The sequence below is a fragment of the Schistocerca gregaria genome, chromosome 6 (assembly GCF_023897955.1).
Source record: "Schistocerca gregaria isolate iqSchGreg1 chromosome 6, iqSchGreg1.2, whole genome shotgun sequence".
NCBI lineage: Eukaryota > Metazoa > Arthropoda > Insecta > Orthoptera > Acrididae > Schistocerca > Schistocerca gregaria.
The window spans coordinates 8,522,698-8,545,934 of NC_064925.1; the positions used below are offsets into that span (position 1 = coordinate 8,522,698).

General features: G+C 46.0%; 1 protein-coding gene across 1 annotated transcript in view; it reads left to right on the forward strand.

Annotated features, from left to right (window-relative positions):
• Positions 1 to 6,522: 6,522 nt before the first annotated feature.
• Positions 6,523 to 23,237, forward strand: part of LOC126278546 (uncharacterized) — a 101,705-nt gene continuing 84,990 nt past the window's right edge. Inside the window, exon 1 of the mRNA XM_049978725.1 lies at positions 6,523 to 6,619. The gene's annotated coding sequence lies outside the window, so the exon portion shown is untranslated. The remainder of the gene's footprint in view (positions 6,620 to 23,237) is intronic.

A 23,237-nucleotide genomic window follows, 5' to 3' on the forward strand; every position in this document is an offset into this window, starting at 1 on the left:
TGTGACACTTGATTTCCTTGAAGAACTTTAGCTCAGACAGACTCCCCTCAGTTCTCAGCCTGCAGAAATGGCAGAAGTGAGATGCCTTCGTTGAAACAGGACCTTTGCTTCAGCATTTGCTCGCCGACTTTGAGATCCTACAATGGCGTAGCGAAGTAGAAGCAAGAACTGCATTGTTGAGTAAGAGCAACATGTACAGCCAGTAGCTGCGTAAACCGAGCTTACTGTCGACGAATAAAGCAATTTAGTGATAGACGTCTGTTCGGTAGCAGTCGTTTCTTCACGATGCTACTTGGTTAAATGACACTGTGAGACAGTACGCGTTTGCCTTCACAGGTCGAGAGAAAGACTACTTCTCGTAGGCAGAAGATACGAGCATGAGGGTAGGACTACTCCCGGTTGCTTTTTTTTCGGTGAATTTTTGCACCCCTCAGTCCCTGCGCCCTTGGCGTGTTCCTGTCTCGTCACGTTCACGGTACGGCCCCGCTTGTGCATGCGCTTGCATATGTGACATTCGCCACACGACCCGACAACCACTATCGATGGTTCTTGATCTAAGCTTTTTGGGTTTTCAGTTCTCGCGCGGCGTGCGTCTTTCATTCCGCCACACAGACAGAAGTCGCAGGATGCGAGGTTTGGGCAGTAGGGAGGGAGGATGGAGAACAACAGAGCCACGAGTTTAGTGAAAGCGTCTCGGGTGCGCAGACTTGTCTGAGGCCTTCCGTTGTCGTGGAAAAGAACAATATCGTTTGCAGTTTTGTGGCGACGAACGCGCTGAAGTTGTTTCTTCAGTTCCCCGAGGGTAGCACACTTCACTTCAGAGTGATCGTCGCACTGTGAGTGACGACACCACACAGAATAACCCGTTTAAGAGACCAAGGAGGCCGTCGCCATGGCTTTTTCGGTTGACGACGGTGCCGTTCCGTGGGTTGCCATTTTGTTTTCGGTTCGAAATGATGAACCCGTGTTTCGTTGCCAGTGACAGTGTCTGACAAAAACTGTCACGAACAGCCTAATAACGCGCAAGCAATTCCGCTCAGATGGTCCTACGCTGTTCTTTATGGACTTCAGTTAGCCGGCGAGAAATCCAGCGAGCGCAGACTTTGAGTACCCCAGCTGGTGTGCGAGTATGTTGACACGACCAAAAGAGATGTCCGGCTGAGCAGCGAAATGTTTGATTGTGATCCGTCCATCACCTCGAATGAGAGAGTCCACACGTTGAAGCACTGCGGGAGTCACGCCTGTGTGCGGCCGGCCAGCACGCGGGGGATCGCACAGGTTTGTGCGACCTTGTTGCGGCGACGACAGATGCCTCCCCCCAACGGCTCACCGTGCCTTTATTCAGTGCTAGGTCTCGTACACATTCTGCAGGGGCCTATGAATATCAGCAATGCTCTGATTTACAACCAAAAGAAAGTCAATAGCACCTCTCCGCTTGGATGGCACGTTCGTTACAGATGCCATTTTGAAGGCTACGTATAGCGCCGTCACCGATCGGAACTAAAACTTCGATGTCCCACAACAAATTCTGCATTTTTTCAAGCTAAATTGGCGGAGAAAAAAAATTGCTGCGTTACTTATTAATGTCCCTCGCGCATAAACAGCCTGACGGACAGGGTGAGCAGAAATTTACGGCTCTTCACCGATGACACTGTGGTGTCCGGAAAGGTGTCGTCACCGGCCGCTGTGACCGAGGGGTTCTAGGCTCTTCAGTCCGGAACCGCGCTGCTGCTACGGTCGCAGGTTCGAATCCTGCCTTGGGCATGGATGTGTGTGATGTCCTTAGGTTAGTTAGGTTTAAGTAGTTCTAAGTTCTAGGGGACTGATGACCACAGCAGTTAAGCCCTATAGTGCTCAGAGCCATTTGATTTTGAAAGAAAATGCCACAGACACCTTGAAGGTGCGGGGGCGCAGCTGTCAGCCTTAACGTGTGAGAAATGTAGTGCCTTCTGTCGGCACTACTGGCTCTCTGAACCAGAGGTAGTCGATATAGCCAATGGCACTCCACACCATCCTTATCGGTACTGGCCTGTGTGTTGATGATGAATACAAGCTGGTAACATTCGTTCTCTTCAGAGTCACCACACAAGGGTATATCCAACTTGATGCTGTATGCAGAACCTGGACTCATGGTGCCACTACTGTCTTCAGTGATGTCGCTAGGTGCACCACTGTTGCCGTCTCTCTCTGTGCTATTGCATCAAGGGAAGCCAAGAAAGTGGTCACTGTGCTGACAGTTGGTGGCCCTTCTGACGTCACCACACTATTGTTTGTGTTGTGATAGATGGCGCTGTAATAGTCACAAACGTATAAGTACGTGGTATCACGTAACATTCCACCAGTGCGGACGGTATTTGCTTCGTGATATATTATCCGTGTTAAAATGGACCGTTTACCAATTGCGGAAAAAGTCGATATCGTGTTGATGTATGGCTATTGTGATCAAAATGCCCAACGGACGTGTGCTAAGTATGCTGCTCGGTATCCTGGACGACATCATTGAAGTGTCCGGACCGTTCGCGGGATAGTTACGTTATTTAACGAAACAGGAAGTGTTCAGCCACATGTGAAACGTCAACCACGACCTCCAACAAATGATGATGCCCAAGTAGGTGTTTTAGCTGCTGTCGCGGCTAATCCGCACATCAGTAGCAGACAAATTGCTCGAGAATCGGGAATCTCAAAAAGGTCTGTGCTGAAAATGCTACATCAACATCGATTGCACCCGTACCATATTTCTATGCACCAGGAATTCCTTGGCGACGACTTTGAACGTCGTGTACATTTCTGCCACTGGGCACAAGAGAAATTACGGGACGATGACAGATTTTTTTGCACGCGTTCTATTTAGCGACGAAGCGTCATTCACCAACAGCGGTAACGTAAACCGGCATAATATGCACTTCTGGGCAACGGAAAATCCACGATGGCTGCGACAAGTGGAACATCAGCGACCTTGGCGGGTTAATGTATGGTGCGGCATTATGGGAGGAAGGATAATTTGCCCACATTTTATCGATAACAATCTAAATGGTACAATTTATGCTGATTTCCTACATAATGTTCTACCGATGTTACTGCAAGATGTTTCACTGCATGACAGAATGGCGATGTACTTCCAACATAATGGATGTCCGGCATACAGCTCGCGTACGGTTGAAGCGGTATTGAATAGCATATTTCATGACAGGTGGATTGGTCGTCGAAGTATGGCCCGCACGTTTACCGGATCTGACGTCCGCAGATTTCTTTCTGTGGGGAAAGTTGAAGGATATTTGCAATCGCGATCCACCGTCTACGCCTGACAACAAGCGTCAGCGCATTGTCAATGCATGTGCGAACATTACGGGTGGCGAACTACTCGCTGTTGAGAGGAATGTCGTTACGCGTATTGCCAAATGCATTGAGGTTGACGGACATCATTTTGAGCATTTATTGCATTAATGTGGCATTTACAGGTAATCACGCTGTAACAGCATGTGTTCTCAGAAATGATAAGTTCACAAAGGTACATGTATCACATTGGAGCAACCGAAATAAAATGTTAAAACTTACCTACGTTCTGTATTTTTAATTTAAAAAACCTAGCTGTTACCAACTGTTCATCTAAAATAGTGAGCCATATGCTTGTGACTATTACAGCGCCATCTATCAGAAAGCAAAAACAGTGGTCCAACTACAACATTCATATTTCTTTGCGTACTGCACGAATATGTAATGAAAATGGGGGTTCCTATTTTTAAAAACGCAGTTAATATCCGTTAGACCTGTGGCAGCACTTTCTAGTGGGCCAACCATAGCGCCAAGCTAGACAAGTTTCGTTCTTTGTAGTTTTTTCGTTTGATGCGTATGTGGTGAGATATTTGGCCCGGTCACGATCAATGGAGCACCCTGTATAAACCTTTGGACGTAGTTGCGTCAGAACTGGCACTTTATAATGCTAAGTTGGAGGTAAGACTTGTTACTCTTGGGTAGTAGAGATTATATGTCATGCTAATTTATTTGTGTCAATGGTCGGATGCAGTTCCTGTTTATGAACCTACAGGCTGCGTTTTGTGAAGCTTGCTACGGCTGTAAGAAAAGTACAGCGTATTATAGTATTACAGTCTACCGGTGCTTCTGGGACCTGCCTCTTCTTACAGACAACGAGTCATACGCTGTGTATCTACACAGAAAAGGGAAACAGGATTCTGAACGATGCGACTGTAGTGCTCATTTGCGTTCCCCAGTGCACATCCACTTCCAGTGTCTCACTTGTAAAGATATTACACAAATACACTGACAGAAAAAAGTCCCAACACCAAGAAAGAATTGTGCGAGATGAACGAAAGCTGGTAGACATGTTTCTACATCTGAAAGCTGACGCCTATTCAGATTTCGCTTCAGTGGCGTGACCGTCAGTTACGTTTGAGATTGGACGCAGTAAGTTGATGTTAGTCAAGAATGTATATTTAAAACGACGAAGATGCCATTATCAGCAGCTCACTGAGTCTGACCTAGGTCGTGTAATAGGGCTACGAGAAGCTGGATGTTCCTTCCGCTGTATTGAAAGGAGGCTTGGCAGGAACGTAGCCAACGTACATCTTAGCTGGCAGCAGCGATCACAGAAGAAGACCGGACTCCAGGCCGGCTTATGGCTGTGGTGCATTCCACTGCATCTGCAACAGCTGTTCGAGCAGCAGTTGGCACCACAGCAACACAATGAACTGTTACAAACCGGTCATTTCAAGGACAAATCAGAGCCAAACCCCCTGTACCGTACATTCTACCGTCCCGAAACCGCAACCATCCGCAGCTTCAGAGGGCGGAGAGGGGTTCTTTTGTGTTTCCTGGTGAAAGCTGGAGCTGCCTCGGTGCCAGTGATGGCCATGAATTGGCTAGGAGGCCAGTTGCGCGTCTGTAACAAACCTGTCTGCGGCCTACACACACCGGACCTACAGCTGGAGTTATGGTCTGGGGTACGATTTCTTACGACAGCAGGAGAACTCTTGTGGCCGTTCCAAACGCTGTAACGGCAATATTGTACGTCAAGCAGTGATGCCATTGATGAACAGCATTCCAGGTGGTCTTTTCCAACAGGATAACGATCGCCCCACACTGCTTCTGTAACTTATGCTATACAGAGTGTCAACGTGTTACATTAACCTGGACAGTCACCAGATCTGTCTCCGGCCGAGCGCATATGCGACATCATGGAATGACAACTCCAGTGTCATCAGTGATTCGCATTAACCGTTCCCTTGTTGACCGACTAAGTGCAACAGGCATGATCTCCCTCAGATGCTTGTATTCAACATTCTGGCGCTTCACCGGTTATTAATGTATCAACATTTTACATTTGCAATGGCTTTTCTCATGCTTACATTAACCTGGGATTCTACAACGTTAATCACTTAAATGTGTTGCCTAGACAAACATATGCCCGAAATTTCATTACTCTACGTTAAATATTTCTTGGTGTTGCGATTTTTCTCCGTCAGTGTATGTAGAAGACGACTTGGCATGCAGGACATAATACAATTAATTAACGATGCTGGTACCTTGCAAACTAATTGATCCAATTTCTAATACTGCAATGAAACAGTATTTGGGATTATGATTGCTCGAAACGAACAAGAGATAACCAGTAGCCACCTGCTGGCCATGATGAATAGGACGCAAGCTGGACTAGGAGAAATGTTTGAGAGCTGGAGACTCCATACCATGTTGAATAACAAGGTCTTGGAGTCTATGTATGTTATTCGGCAGGGTTTACCGTCGGATTCAGGCTGGCCTACTTTTGGTATGGCCACCGCCTACGATCTGAATGCCCCGTTTAGCACGACGGTCTTCTCTCCTCCCTCTAAAACACTCTAAGATGATGTAGAATTAAGACAACGTTCTTAATAGCGATGTAGTAGTAGCGGTAGTTAGAACGCTAGTATTATCAAATAGCTGGCGGTTTTTTGGGGTAGTAAATATATTTTCATAACACAAGGCAGTGGTAGTAGTTTGCCCACTTTACCCCGGTCGGGGCGGGAAAGCCCTGGGGGCGGCTAGTCGACCACTGTAGAACGCATAACTACAAGAATTTGCACGAAGAACTTCGTAGACAACTATTTTTGTTGTAAATGAAGCAGAATTGTGTATTAGTAGTATTACGGTACTTTACTGTAACCATTAGGTAATTGACCTTTTGTAATATTAAATGTGATAATAATATCCAAGTATGGAGCACACCACGCGAATTTACCATTTAATGCGGGCCGCTTTGACGATGTTATAATTTGAGTCTCCGACAGTGTATAGCGAACATTCAAAGGCCAATTTATTAATTAAACTGTAGTGTGTAGCTTTCAAGTAGTCATTACCAGTGTATAGGAAGCATGCAACAAGGACAGAATTAAATGCTGAGACGTTTAAATTACTTCAGTGACTGACTAGCTAGCTGCTCCGTGTGCCGCCGTCCCACGGTCTTTGTGATGTATTTACTCGTGGCTTTCGCGCAGCTGTACTGCGCACGCGCAGGGCTGCCGCGCAGTCAGCATACAGAAGCTCGCAAGACTTCTACAGCGCAGGCGGGCGCAGGCTAAAGCACGCCACGTCGTCTTTCTCACGTTGTTTTTCTCCACTCACACAAGTAAGTTTCCAAATGGATTTACCAGCACTAATTGGACAGTACTTTCAAGCAGTCACTGTAAACATTTCTGCATACACGACGGTTGCTTTACTTAAAAGTCTTAATATAATGTACAATACACGATATGTCTGTTATTATGTTAAGGAATTTCCAGGGATGATGGAGAAGGGTAAATGTATCAATTTGAGATAAGGGACCCTTTCCTGGTCCGTTAACGACCGAGTCGATAATTATAAGCGTAAATCGTTCTGATACCTGTGACAGTGGGACACATGAGCTGACACTGATCAGGAAAAAAACTGTCAACAAACACAGGCTCTAAAGTGCATACGTTAAGAGCTGTGAGAATTTATTCATCTACGATTCTGCGAAACACTTCTCTTCTACTGAGAAAGTGCCCATAGTTCTTAAGGGGAGGTTTACTATCTTTTGGTTCAAAAAATCTATTTTTTTTAAATAGCATTTTTGGATCAATAAAAGTGTTTAGAATCCACCCCTGAAACGATTTTTCCGAATACGGAACGGAAATGTTTGTTATTCGCGGTTGAACAAAACAATGCACCTTCCTCAAATCGGCCTTTTTCACGCACCAGTTTTTTCCGGGAATTTTGACTTTGCAGCAGCGAAAAATTATTCTATGTGCTTGCCCATGACTAAAACTGATAAAGTGATCGAGGAGCTTACGGCGTACTATGGCTTGGCAATCCTACGGCATTCCAATTCGGTGTAACAGATGAAGAAGGCAATTTGGTCAACGTATTTCCACAAGTGTTCGACGGATGACCACCCGCAACACCAAAATTGTCCGGCTGGGGAAACTAGTTGGTGCAAGTGGCGCACTGCAGAGGCTACCGGACATCTGGACGAATACCAACACGACCAGCCGCTCTCCAAAGAAGTTCAAAAAGTGATTCATCCCATCTACGAGGCCCTATCGGAGGACTTTATTGTACCGGTGCTTGGGAGGAAACGCACAAAATTCAAATTAAAGTTTGAACGCGTGTGTTTGGAAATTAGCCCCCAAGCATTTGCATTCTGGTGCGAAGACTGTGGAGATTGCGACTTTCCTGGCAGTGAGTAGGTTCAATGAAGGGTATTCAGCAATTCTGAAGACCATGACGACGACGGACGTCACCCTGGGACTCTATTCGACGCAGTTCGCCAAGCATTCGGACGACCACCGGATTCAAAAGGCCAAAAATCGCTTGTCACCGGCCGTACGAGCGCCTCTGGAGCAGCGCAGGATGGTCCAGACCGAGCAGAACACCCTCTATGAGGAAGAGGAAGGACTAGTTTATGGACCTGGAATAGCAGATTGAACGTAAGTCGCATAATATTGAATTTATATGTAGCCAAAACTTCAAACGCATTTTTCTCGAAATGACTTTTTTTATCGCGCGTTATGGTAACTTCAAATCTACTGAACCAATTGGCATGATTCTTTGTTTCCGACAAAGATAACTAAATTGTCTAGAAGTTGTACCACTTTTATTCCGATCCATCAACTACAAATATTTTTACTTGGCCGACGAAGTCGAAAAATCTATGAAAAACTCTATTTTTTTCAAATGGCCGCAATTTTGTTTCCTATGGTACAAATAACTTAAGCGAGGTATAACTCTTAAAGAATCTTATATACTTCGCTAACGTCAACTCAATTTTGATTTCAGACATACCACGCGTGGAGGCCTGCATCGAAATTTTCTTTCGTTCCGACGGCACTTCCGCGTTTGCTCTTCGACAGTTGAGGTCGAAAAAATTCCAGTTTGTAGAGTAAATATCAATAAACATTTTGACTAAATTTGACATTGATCTCTGTAACACATCTCGAGAAGAAAAAATTCTCGAAGAACATGCTTTTTTCGGGCCAAAGATAGTAAACCTCTCCTTAAGGTATAGAGTCCATATTTACCGGGCTCTTTCTCTTTATCCTAAGTACCTCCTCCAAAAATATAGAAACCAAAGAGCTTTCAGTAAAAGAGATCTACTTCACAGTACGGAAGACGAACTGGTGCCCATAGACCTTAAAAGGGCCCTCAGACGTTCAGTATTCAACATCTCTAACCAGGAGAAAGCCTGTGCCATAATTATGGCTGAAAAAAACGAAAACAATGAAATAGACGAAATTGTTTCATGAGTTCTTAAAGGAAAGGAGTGGCTTTTCACATGGGAATCTGTTGACGGAAATTCGAACCACTGATCCGAAAGATTTCTTAAACTATGCGACAAACTACTTGTGGTGATGTGGGAAAAAGTTGAAAACAAAGCTCGCTGACTGTCCAGGAGTAGATCCGAAAGCATTTGAACATGGAAGTAGTGCAAAGGACAAACATATAAGCGCAAAGGTCTAAAGGTGACATTCACGCTCGAATGTGTTACTTGTGTTGTCCACATGACGAGGTACTTTCAACCAGACGACTCTTTATCTCCTGTACAAGAGAAATTTTCAACAAGGTGATAAAGTAATAGGTATTATCATCATCGGCATCTTGGATTAGACTCGCTGGCCTCTTCAGACGCAGAACTGGTCACGCCACCGTTTTAAAGGATGGCCAATATTTCGTTTTTCTCTGGGATTTTGTTGTACGGCATTTTTAGACACTCCACGGCCTTCCACAAGTTGAACATGATTCTTCCACTTTATTCCGCATTTCTTTGTAAGATCTACAAACGACTATAAATTTAATTCGTGTAATATCAAATCTCATTTCAGACGATTCTGTTTGTCTTATCAGGTCATAAGTTAGAGTCCAGCTTTAGCACTTAGACATCAGTTATCGAAGGGCTATAACACTGTGTACTTTGAATGAAGTTTGGTGCCGAACAGTATGTTTTAACGCTCGTAGCGTTGCTCCGCAGGAACGCTTAAAGCTTTGAAACTTCATAACAACTTAGTCCGATTTCGTATGTATGTGAGTTGTGCTTCTTCTTTTTCTTCTTCTTCTTCTTCTTCTTTTACTTACAAGGAGACTGCATGGAAATTGGATTTTTGTAATTTTTTATATGCATGGTACGTGAAATTTAGAACTCAAATATCAGTACTCCAAAGCAGTTCTTGAAAAAACAGACTTCGAAATTTCCCGGTCTTCATGACTACCTCAGTAAAGGACGTTTTTGTGGTCAGGCAGCGTGGCTACATGGTAGAATGGACCTGCATTAGATTCCCGGTTGATGTGAAGTTCGAAACAGAAGTGCATGTTCTACTAGCATTTCTGAGGCCTCTAAAGTAAAATAATATACGAAGATGAAAAAAAATCAGTAGCGCTCGAGACTGGTTCCCTGGCTCGTTTTGGCCATTATTTCTTAATTGTTTTCTGTTTGGTTGGAATATCTTCTATATGCTAAGACAAAGACGGCCAATGATCTCTTCAGTGCGGTTTCACACCAGGCTCGAACTCTTGCGGGAGTCAGTGAAATGGCGCGAGTAACGAGAGTTACGGACAAGAGGCAGTGTGTGGTATAAGTTGAGAATTTGGGTCTGACGGGAGGTGTGCTCGGGTACTCCGTGCAGTCTCGATGACCTCTGTGTCCGGATGGCTCAGTGGTCAGAGCAACTGCTTAGTGAGCGGAAGACCTGGGTTACAAATCCAGACCCGCAGAAATTTTCAACTTGCCCCATAGATTTAAATCGGTCCCCACTCGCATCCAGTGTCAGTCGGCCGGTGAGCGGCGAGGACGTCTTGTTTACGTCCCGTCCGCAGAGTCGAGAGCGCGCGTAGTTTGTTTACTTCCTCGCTAATACTCGTGTCCGTTAACACTGAGTCTCCATGGATCATTCGTACAGAAAAGCTACCATCAAGATCAGCTTCCAGCCCGACTACGCACGACAACGTGCCTTTGAAGTCGAACGATTCATCCGTGACGAAGTTCAAATACCAACACAGCACATCATCGGTATCCACCTATCCATCACAAGTAGCGTCGTTTACGTCAAGATGGTCGATGACGAGTTATGTCACGCAGTTGTGAACCGATGTGCGAACACTCTCAATTTCAAACACTCCGATGGTCACATCGGAGATGTTACTGTTGACCATCCTGGACTAGGATTACGCACACTAAGAGTCTTCGAACTCCCTTTCGAAGTACCACCAGAAATCGTTACCTCAGTTCCGCCCTTATGGGACGGTAATTAGCCACGTGGCCGAAAAATGGAACACCTTCGAGACGTACCAGGTCCTCAACGGCGTCCGACAACTGAAAATTGAATTAAAGGAACATGTGCCGTCCTACTTAGTCATAGGTGGCTGTCGAGCAATAATAATGTACGACGGCCAACCTCGTACTTGTTCTGGTTCCTGCCAGGAGGGTCATGTGCGCTCGGCGTGTATTCAACGTCGGGTTACACAACTTCCATTGCATGACATGACACCACCTCCTACGCTCACGGCCCTCCCCCTCAATTACGCAGAGGTGACACGATCGACCGTCATGACAGACGACAACCCCCCCCCCCCCCCCCCCCCCCCGGAAGACAGGAAGCGTTAGAATGCACACCTGTCGACGGTTCTGGATTGACCAACACCATTACGGTGTCTCCAGATGTTGAAGAACGCCGCCCATCGACTCCACATGAAGATTCGGACGAGAGAATGGAACTCGACGCTAGGGTTGTACCGACCTCTGCCTTTTTACCTGAGGGGGATTCTATACGGGAACCACAAACCCTTTCGGACACAGAAACCCACGTCCACAAACAAAGGTCACCGAGAAAACATAAAAAGCGACGTCGCACACCCTCAGACGATTGCCTCCAGCGGCCGTCTCCTCCAGTTGACGACCGGACAGCCGACGAAACGACGAGGAAAATGGATGACATGAGATCGCCCTCATCTGTCACTTTGTCTGATTTTGACAAATCCGATTCCACTCTCTCGGACAAACGGATGGCCAGCACAGCGTCCGCCGTTGGTACACAACTGGAAACAACTGCGGATTCACCCTTACTCACTAAGCCCACAAGTGTTCTACCGCAGCCACCTTTAACTTACGGACCTTGGGCGGATGACATTGAAGACGATTCTACGGCCGCTGTGGTGGATGAGGAGAGAGGTCTCTCCTCACACACCTCGGCCCCTCTCGAGTAGCAACAGGTGACGGCGCGGTCGCGGCCAGCAGATCACAGGCCCCACCTTTTACGGCGACACTGACGGCGGCCCCCACAGCACGAGACGATCTACAGACCTATCGCTTAACGACCATAAACATTAACACCATTCGGACACGTACAAAGTTGTCACTGCTCCAAGACATGCTCAATGCAGCAGACGTTGACATTGTCTTTCTCCAAGAAGTCTTCGTCGCCGATTTCCCGGGTATGTATGGTTACACGGCTCATGTGTCCCACGCCTCGCCAACTAACAGTGGAGTCGCAATTCTCCTCAGAGAGGGCCTCGAGGCGGACGAAGTCCGATATCTCCCCGACGCTAGAGGAATGGCCGTAACGGTGCAAGGCGTCCGGTTTACCAATGTGTACGCCCCTTCCGGAACGAATCGCCGTCGTGACCGATCGCTGTTCTTCGCAGAAGGAATAGCACCCCTTTTTCAGTGCAGGCACGATGACTTGATATTAGGGGGCGATTTCAATTGCACCCAAGCACCTAAAGATCAGCTGCCACGCCATTCACCATGCCCCGAGCTTGGGACGCTCATCGGCGATCTCCAGCTGGTAGATACATGGGAACATGTCCGAGGAAATAGACCGGGATACACCCATTTCATGAGTCACTCGTCTAGTCGCATCGATAGGATTTACGTCTCCCGTTCTCTCGCGGCAACGGTGAGTGACGCGGAGGTGTGGCCAGTAGCCTTTTCTGATCACGAGGCCTATATATGAGCCGTCACCCTTCGTCGCCAACGGGTGTGGCGTAGCCGACATCCCTGGAAATTAAACCTTGCTCATCTCGCTTCTCCGGATTGTCGACGCGCCATCGAAGACACGTGGAGTTTGTGCATCCGCCGCCTCCCGACGTATCCTACGTCGATTAGTTGGTGGTTAACCTGCGCCAAGCCGGCCCTACGGCGAACCTTTATTACGTATGGTCGTGAGACTGCTGCTTGGAGGCGGCAGACCCTTGATTTTTATTTCACCGTCCTTCGCGAATGCGCCTCCTTGCCACCCACACCGGAACGACAGTTGACAGTTCAGCGTGCGAAAGCACAGATCGTAGCCCATATACGCCGACACCTCGAAGGGACGATCGTCCGAGCACGAACACAAGACAGACTCGCAACGGAACGACCCACCATGTACCACGTCATCCGAGAACGTACACTGCGAAGACGGGTCCTGATACATGACATCACAACTGAGGACGGCGGTCATCACACCACACAACACGATATTGCTGCAGCCTTCTTCGACCATTACGCTCGACTTTATTCTGCTCAATGTTCCGACCCGACGACGGTGACAGCAGTCTCACAACTGGTTTACGGCATTGTCCCACAGGATTTACAAACTGAATTATTGAACGACATTACGGAAGACGAAGTTATCGACGCCATCGGTAAAGGAGCGGCGACTAAGTCTCCTGGCCACGACGGGCTCCCTGTGCAGTTTTATAGAACTTTCCAGTATTTACTGGCTCCCAAATTAACAGACATCTGTCGGGAGCTTATGTCCCACGCGGTGCCGCTCCCTGCGACCTTCCTAGAAGGAATAATTATACCGGTTCACAAACCTAAAGGTGGGGCTCGAATACAAGATTACCGCCCGCTAACACTCGTCAACTGCGACATGAAGATATTCACCAGACCATTAGCAAACCGTCTACGACCGACCCTACCTTACGTCATCTCGCCATATCAGCCTTCCCTAGGGGGTATCAACAACATCCACACAGCACTGTGTCGATACCGTGACTTAATAGCCCTAGCCAGGGCACGCCGCATCCCTGGAGCGCTGGCATCACTAGATGTTAGCCAGGCTTTTGATCGAGTGGATCACGCGTACCTAACGTCCGTTCTCCAGCATATGCAGTACCCACAGCAATTCACAGACGTCGTGATGCGCCTCCTCCGAGGGGCGACTTCCAAAGTGCTCGTTAACGGGCGTCTCTCGCAGTCCCTCGCGATTTACCGCTCCGTGCGTCAAGGCTGCCCCTTGTCGACGTTACTATATGCTCTGGCACTGGAACCGCTCCTCTGTGGCCTCCGTCAACGCCTCACCGGTCTTGCCCTGCGTGACGTCACATTTCGCTGTACAGCATATGCAAACGATCTGGTTCTCGTGTTCCGCAATCGCGACGATGTCAACAGAGCACTAGAATGGATTACCACGTACGGTGTGGCTTCCGGCAACTGTCTCAACGTCGCTAAATCGGTCGCTATGGCCATAGGAGACGGGTTGACCCCAGCGTGTGTCGAACCCCTACAGCTTCGTGGCACTATCAAATGTCTCGGAATAGAGTTTCACGACGACATAAGGCGCACTGCGGCTCTTAACAACCGCCGCTTATTACAACAATTTCTTGTGGTATAAAGTATTAAAATGAATAAATAAATAATAATTCCCACAAAAGATTTCCCTTTCCCATCCCTGATTCCTTGCCGGACGGGGGGGGGGGAACACTGCGACCGGGCCTCGGGTTACGACCCCAGATCGCTCTGCCTTCCCCGCCCTCCCCCACCTGATTAAAAAAAAAGGAAAAAAAAGTAGTGCAATGCTAAGCGTCACACACCGTAGGTAAGATGTCGCGAGTTAAAAAAAAAAGAAAAAAGAAAAGTGTCTGTAATTTCTCTGTGTCTGGAATATCTCCATGATTTAAATATAAAATTCATCAGTTACGTGCTAATTAACACATATCTGATTGTCATAGTTATGAAACACGCAATTCTTCTTATTCCTGATTACATTTTTATTACAACAATTTCTTGTGGTATAAAGTATTAAAATGAATAAATAAATAATAATTCCCACAAAAGATTTCCCTTTCCCATCCCTGATTCCTTGCCGGACGGGGGGGGGGGGGGGGGGGGGGGGGGGAACACTGCGACCGGGCCTCGGGTTACGACCCCTGATCGCTCTGCCTTCCCCGCCCTCCCCCACCTGATTAAAAAAAAAGGAAAAAAAAGTAGTGCAATGCTAAGCGTCACACACCGTAGGTAAGATGTCGCGAGTTAAAAAAAAAAAGAAAAAAGAAAAGTGTCTGTAATTTCTCTGTGTCTGGAATATCTCCATGATTTAAATATAAAATTCATCAGTTACGTGCTAATTAACACATATCTGATTGTCATAGTTATGAAACACGCAATTCTTCTTATTCCTGATTACATTTTGCTCACAAAAGTTCATTTTTCACGACAGATATAAGTAAGGGTCTGAATTACCGATCGTTTAGAACACACTCTGATAAAGAGTGTTTGATTAAAAAAAAGCTTTACAAATCAAATATTTTTTCATTCTTGTGTGTTTTGCGCTTCACTGAAATTATAATGAAGCATATCATTGTTTAGCACAGCCAGAAATCGAACCCAAACGAGCCCAGCAATAGGCTAGCATTCTACCAGAGAGCGGCGTGGGCCGTTGGAATAATGCTCTTCCTTTATGGTATAGACAGTCGGAGGAAAGTTCAGAGCCGATTTTCTCGAGGATTTCTGAGAGCTGCATCGAACTGCCGTGTGATCTCGTTGTTAGCGTTAATGCCACCCCAGCTGTGCTCAAGATTTGGCACTCGTAAGTCTGTGAATCGTGTAAAATTTAATGTGTGAGATCGCATTTTAACTGTCTGTATTTTCTGACCGATAAACTAGTGCCAACCTAGTTTTTGCCTAAACGAGAGTGGCAAACCGCCTAAAAACCACACTTAGACTCGCCGGTGTACCAACGCGGATTTGATCCTGCTGTGGCTGACCATTCTTTGTCACATACTGTGCGATACGCTACACGAGCTGATAACCCACTATGCAAAATTCACTAATTTCTTCGATTATTTGACTAAGAATTTTTATCTTACTCGTTTTATGCTCAAACTGGCATCACTTGAATTTTACTTGCAGAAACTGTCACACCATGTGTAGCTCAGTTTATGTTCGACTGTAAGCAATTTTTGATGTACGACTGTCAGCAATATTTGCACTAAGGAAACTGGTGGAGAGGCACAGAGAAGTCTGTGGTGAGGCATACGATGCTGCATAGTGCAGAAAAGCTGGAAGTGGCAGAAATGAGAATGTTAAGGTGGATGAGTGGGGTGACACGAAAGGATAGACTAAGGAAAGAGTACATCAGGGGAGCAGTGAAATAGGGCCCATAGGGAAGAAGATCCAAGAAAGTAGGCTAAAATGGTGTGGACAAGTGCAGAGAAGAGGGGAGTATTACGTGGGGAGAAGAGTTGAAAACCTGGAAACCGAAGCATCAGGGAGAAGAGGAAGATCGAAATTGAGATGGAAAGACAAGGAAGCAGGGTGCATACGGGAGGAAGGATGGCGCAGCGACGAAGCACTAGGTAGGTATTTATGGAAGAAAAGGATCCAGCAAAGCAACACCGACCCCACATGACGTGCAAAAAGACTGAAATGATGACGATGTCTGCCTTTTATTACATAGTCCTCAGCAAGAAAGGAAATAATCAATTCCTTGAAAAATAACAAGTCTCCCGCTGTCGCGTCCCGGCACAGTTTCCCACTCCATTTATTTCTCTCTTTGGCTGCGGTGTTATGGACATGGCGCGATCACGATTAAATCCAATATGGGTTGTCAACCTTTAAAGAAGAGATGAGATCTCCTTGGTTGGCATAGGTGTTCAGTTACGACAGGTTGATAATTCTCGTGCAGTTGGCTAAAATAGCAAGTTATTACTTTTAGTCAATTTGTTTAACGTTCTATAAAACACATTTTTTTTTTTAATTGAGGTGTCAGACCAAGCCGGCCGATGTGGCCGAGCAGTTCTAGGCGCTTCAGTTTGGAATCGCGCGACCGCTACGATCGCAGGTTCGAATCCTGCCTCGGGCATGGATGTGTGTGATGTCCTTAGGTTAATTAGGTTTAAGTAGTTCCAAGTTCTAGGGGACTGATGACCTCAGATGTTATGTCCCATAGTACTCAGAGCCATTTGAACCATTTTTGTCAGACCAAAACTTCTTAACAGAATGCCGGGTGCTTCCAATAATCATTAGGAAGGACCTTTAGCAGAGAGGAGTGCCCTCACAGCCGCTCGACCTGCTAACTACTCACCACTTGACCTAAATCTGAAATCATTGACACTTAGAAGCCGACGTTCGGCTAAAGAGACCGGCAACCCCTCAGACACCGTAGCATCACAGAGTTGCAAACGCACAGCGCGTTGCCTCCCTGACAGACGGCAGGACAAGCTGCACCAGAGGTCCTCCTCCGTGCTAGGCACCTATTTCCTCCGCCGTATCACGTGTGCGGATCTGGATCGGCACGAATTCCTCCGCACCCCGGCTATATAGGGCGGCGCAAGCCAATACGTTCTCAGTTCGCTCCACCAGAGCTCTTAGCAGACCATCAATCAGATCCCAGACAGAAGCAACCGTAGCGGGACCTACGACTTTCCTGAAATATTCCAAGACGAACTACGCCGAACGCTCATCCTCCGTCGTTAGGGATTAGCAGTGGCATATTCTTTACGTCCCACTACGTTTATTCACTGTGTGCTCCAGGCATCAACCTGTTAGTGTCTGAGACGTTGTATTACTTTTTTTTTATTGAGAAGAGTTTTTCGTTTCCAGAATGAGATTTTCGCTCTGCAGCGGAGTGTGTGCTGATATGAAACTTCCTGGCTGATTAAAACTGTGTGCCGGGCCGAGACTCGAACTCGGGACCTTTGCCTTTCGCGGGCAAGTGCTCTACCATCTGAGCCACCCAAGCACAACTCACGCCCCGTCCTCGCAGCTTTACTTCTGCCAGTACCTCATCTCCTCGGCCCAGCACACGCTTTTAATCTGCCAGGAAGTTTCATATCAGTGAACACTCCGCGACAGAGTGAAAATCTCATTCTGGAAACATCCCCCGGGCTGTGCCGAGGCCATGTCTCCGCAATATCCCTTCTTTCAGGAGTGCTAGTTCTGCAAGGTTCGCAGGAGAGCTTCTGTAAAGTTTGGAAGGTAGGAGACGAGGTACTGGCAGAAGTAAAGCTGTGAGGACGGGGCGTGAGTCGTGATTGGGTAGCTCAGATGGTAGAGCACTTGCCCGCGAAAGGCAAAAGTCCCGAGTTCGAGTCTCGACCCGGCACACAGTTTTAATCTGCCAGGAAGTTTCAGTTTTTCGTTTGTTATTAAATCACTCTGCGGTGGTCGCAATAAACCGTTGCTTTTGTTTACCTGTGTCTTATCATTGCCTATCAATCATCTCGTCGTGAGACATATAGCAAAGTGGCTATTGCTCTGTTAGTTGCTGGTGAGGAATGTCACTGCATTCCGGCTGCTCGAATTACTCGTCGAATATTTACCCTCCTTTAATCTGCCCCTCTCTGAGCTTTTATTCCATTCTGAACTAATTCTGGGTGCACATATCACTCTGCAATATCTTTCGGTAATATTCCCCTGGAAGCTTTCCTCGAGATGCGATCGTCTTAATGTTTGACTATCATTCTAACTTCCACTATAAATTCCTCCATTACATTCGTCGGAAGGTTACCACTGACAGCTGTGACCTCAGCCCTCGTCGCATTGGTAAACCACCAAGAATAATTCTCACTGGCGTCTTTGTTCAGCTGCTGAGAAGCTTTCGGTTGCCTCGGGAATCGTTACTCCATCTGTTTGTCACCAGTCTTTCTTTGGAAATTTGTGGTAAGTTCCTAAGGGACCAAACTACTCAGGTCATCGGTCCCTAGGCTTACAAACTACTTAATCTAACTTAAACTAACTTACGCTAAGGACAAAACACACACCTATCCCAGAGGGAGGACTCGAACCTCCGACGCGGCAAGCCGCGCGAACTGTGGCAAGATGTCTGAGACCGAACGGCTACCCAGCGCGACGTCATCAGTCTGTTCCGTGGACCTGAAGGCCTCAGTCTGCTCCTAGTTATGGTCTACATGCAATTAAAATTATTAACATTATCTGATCTGACATGTAATGAAAATTTTTAACAACTTCTATGGTAATGGCACTGAGGAAGATGGAATCATAACAGAAATACGAAAATTAAATGACAGTAGTCTCACACAAGCAACTCGTAGAATTATATCAAACATTTAAGAAATGAACAAATACTTGCAGAATGGAAATGTGCGTTAATTCATGCCCTTTCACAAAAATTAAATAAAACCGATTCGAATAATTACAGGGGAATTACACTGCTGTCTGTTCTGTATAAATCTGTTTCGACTGGAGGAACAGGCACATCCATTAATAGGACAGTATCAGGCAGCATGTAGGTTGATTCTCACGTAGAAGATGACAGCAACCAGCCACTTTTTACAATCCTGTTTATTTAAATTGCGCCATTACCGGTTTCGAAACGACAGGGTCATCTTCACACGGCTAGTTCACATCAAGATACATTTTACGTTAGCTTTCGCCTTTTGTTTCCCCAACTGATGAAATTTACTTGGAATGGTGATGCCGATGAATAACCTCCCGAAGTATATTTCATAAGTTGGGAAAACATAAGGCGAAAGCTAACGTAAAATGTATCTTAACATGAACTAGCCGTCTGAAGATGAATCTGTCGCTTCGAAACCGGTAACGACACTGTTTAAAAAATAAACAGCATTGAAAAAGTGGCTGGTTGCTGTCATCTTCTATGTAAGAATCAATCTATATTTTATACACAGCCACGGGCTCAGAATGTCAGTTTTCGACAAAATAGTAGAATCAGGCTTGATTTTGCAAAGAACGATTTTGTATAAAACAGAATGATGTGGCACCTAAAGATAATTTTGTAAATAAGAAGATTTAGATGTACTGTGTTAACTTTTGTTGACTTGAAAAAAGTGTTGTGGTTCGGAAATAGACAAACATTATTCGATACTTTAGTATAATTCAAAGTCAACAGGAAAACAACGGCACTGGCATTAAAGGGTACAGCCTCGAAAGTTAAATTCACGAGAGAAACTTCAAAAGCATTTCAAATTCATATCAGTGTTCGCCAAATACAGGGGCTCTCAGTCTTCCTATTAAGAATAAGTCTGCAAAACATTGTGAAGACAAATGCTACGTTGCCCTTATTAACCTCCTTAACAACTTTCGCCGTCACAGTATCACCTGAAACATTATCACCTTCATCACTATAATCGTTACCGCTGGTTAGTACCTCTTTAGAATTTTTCATACCTTCTAACTCCACCAAATTTAGCTCCATCTGAGCCTCCTTTTGGCAGGTAGAATCTTTCATTGTATTAACATTCACACACACTTTCGTCTCACGCTCATAAAACAAATCATCTGGCCCTAAATCGTCGTCATCCCCTTTATCGTTACCTTTCATTATCTTAGGATAACACCTTTTACTTACGATCTGATTTGAAAATTTACCTATTTGATTCTCATCTCTTACTAATTTCGTTTCAGTAGTCTGACGCCTTTCTGCCGATTTATTGACATCTATCACATTACCGTTAACTCGCGTCCTATTCATCGCCGGTTTATTTTGCCATCTCCGGACCTGAGATGGGGCGAAACTTAGTTTCCCGATCTCCCATTACGCTGGTTCATTTCACCAGGTGCCGGTCCCTCAAATCTACGAGTACGTTCTTGGTGTAGGTCCCTGCCACGGAAGTATCCGTTCCCATTGTCCCTTTAAAATTTATCACTGGATATGTTCCTGTTACCGTTTCCCTTATCAAAACTGTTGTTTGCGTTCCATTGATAACTTCCCGCATGTCTTTCATAGTAATCACTCGGACTGTAGCTGTGATTTCCACTCTGAAAACTATTTGTCTGCCTACTTGGCGGTTTAAATTTCAACGCCCGTTCTAATTTTTCTACAAAGTCCACAAATCCGTCCATTGAGTTGCTAGGGCTGTGCACTGTATCCCACTGCAAATCTCCCGGTAACCGCCTTTCCAACGTCGTAATTTCAGTGAGCACTGCCAATGGACGTATCACACGCATTAATCTCGCAAGTTCACGTTTACAGAATTCTCACATCGACCCGTTCCAGTATTTAGGTGTTGTTCAGAAACTCATTTTGGAGTCGCGTTTGCTTCGCTTTACTCCAGAACTTGTCCAGGAAACTGCTTTCAGATATTTCGTAGGTAGTGAACGTATCACTATGTATATTTGCCCATGATTGCGGCTCACCTTCCAAATGTCTTTTCATGAATTTTATCTTCGTCTCGTCGGACATTCCCCTTATAAAACCATCTCTGCATGCTGCTAGAAAATTTACTCGGTGATATTTCCCGTCGTTTTCAAAACATTTGATCGATCCTGAGTTCATCCGCGGAACACTGATCACTGTATAGGTTTGATGTGCAGCTAAAGAATTCAATTCGCTTTTTTATGTAATTGATTTGCTTTTTAACTTCACTACTTTCAAGTTTAATGCCAGCTTCTACTTTTTCCTTTGTTTTATCTACTTCTTTCTCCCCTTCACCTATACGAACGTATAAGTTGCTAATAGCCTCTGTCGTCTTAGCCACTAGAACACCTTGCCTACTCGTACAATTTCTTACGCTGCCTTCCAGATCTACCTGCAACTTCTCCGCCTTTTCACTGAAATTTTTCTCTTCTTGATCTACCTTAACGTCAAGTTTCCCAACTTCATCAAAAATTTTGCCCATTTCTACCCGAATGGTTTTTAATTCTCCGTCTATCAATTCCTCGATTCCACTAGCCATTTCACCTACTTCGTCTTTTAGAACCTAAGCTATTTCGGATTGAACCGAAAATTTTTTTAAATTTACGTCAATCATATGGGTTTTAAAAGAATCAATTTTGGATCCCATATCGGTTTTAACATAATAAATTTTGGATCCCAATCCTCTTATCATTTGCATTAATTGCGACACCATCTCTCCGCCAAATTCATCTCCCTTGCCTGATTTCCGACTGCTTGCCCTACCAAATTCACCGCCGACCACGCTCTCCCGTTCCGACTTCGGGCTAAGCAGCTCGCTAGTATTTTCGGACGCACACAAACTGGCCGACTGCTTCATATTAGCGACGTCTGTTATCAGCGACTGAATTACAGAATCACACATAAACTCGCTCTTAGCGGCGGTACTCTGCTTGGTCGTGCTGGATCCTTCTGCCACGCTACTACTGCCGATGTGGCGGTTGAAGCCGACGCTGAAGATTTCGTAGCCTCTGCTGTGGTACTGCAACCGCCGCTGCGCGATGAATCGCCGTTGAAGATGCCGCTTCTGGCTGGAGCCACGTGATTTCCATGTCGCCTCTTCTTCCGCGTTACTTTTTTATCACTCCTAACCACTGCTAAAACTCGGTGCACACAAGTGTCGCAAAGTTCGTAGCTCAGAGCTCCCACGCAAACTGCCTAAACTGCCACAGACTTGAGACCTAGATCACAGAATGTCGTTAACTGTGAGAATTATAATTTTAATTTCAAATTATTATAGAAACCTAATATTCAGTCCTCAACCGACCTCACGTTTAACTTTTGCGAGAGGTTCTGCCTATCGAAGTTCAGATAATACTTGTGGCTACACTTTAGAGAATTCAAATCCAAATCTAAGCTTTTCCGAGTTGATATTCCACAACTAACACTTTCCAAAATCCAAACATGTTCCAACACTTTGCATCATTCTTATGTCTCAACTAACACTTTCCAAATTCCTATCCCAGACGAGCCCCCAATTTGCGAGCTAACATCCCAAAGATGTTCGGGTTCACATGCGGTTCCTCTTTGTCGAAATGTCTTGGCTCAAACTCGTCTAGGGGTTGAACCGCATGTGTCGCATTACACGCCCTGAATTAGACACTTGTGGCCCTTTGGTTAAATTATCTGGCTGATGGCAAGTTTGCGAAATAGACGCCTGTGAGTTTCCCGATCTCGTGGTAAATCTGCACCCTTTGTGGCATACTGTCCTGGACGGCAAGGTTCCTGTAGGCTGTGTCACAGCCTATGCCTCCTGCGTATGGCGACTATGAGTTCCAGATGCCAGGGGGCAGGTCCCTGGCGACAGGATCAGTGGTTATCGTGACGCTAGTTGCACAAGCACAGGCGTGGAGGATGCCGGTGAATTTCTCAATGGCTTCGTCCACGTCTCCTTCTGTCTGGAGCGGGGAATTTGCCTCCATGTTCTCTCCCACCAGGTAGATATATCTGCCCCAGTTTGTGATTACTTGTGTGTTTGCCATCCTCCAGGCATCGTCTTCGACACTGGCGAGATCCAGCACGACAGGACTGTGGTCTGGTCGGAGTCCAGTTTGTAGCGCACTGTGGCCGCCGCATCGAGATCCAAGTTTTTCGAGACAAAAATATCCAGTTTATCAAAATTTCTGTCCGCTTTGCCAGGAATATCCGTGGGCTCATCTGGGGCGATGACACTGAGGGTGGCGCGCCCCTCGATAAACCCCCGCAGATTCGTGCCACTTGAGTTCTCGGACGACAGCCCCAGGCTCTATGTTTCGAATTTAGGTCCCCTCCCACCAATACACGATTGCGAACCCTAAGCAGTGCCTGAAAGTCTTGTGCAGTGATGCGTGAAGTGGGGGGATGGTAGGCTGAAATAACTTGCCAAAGGTTTTG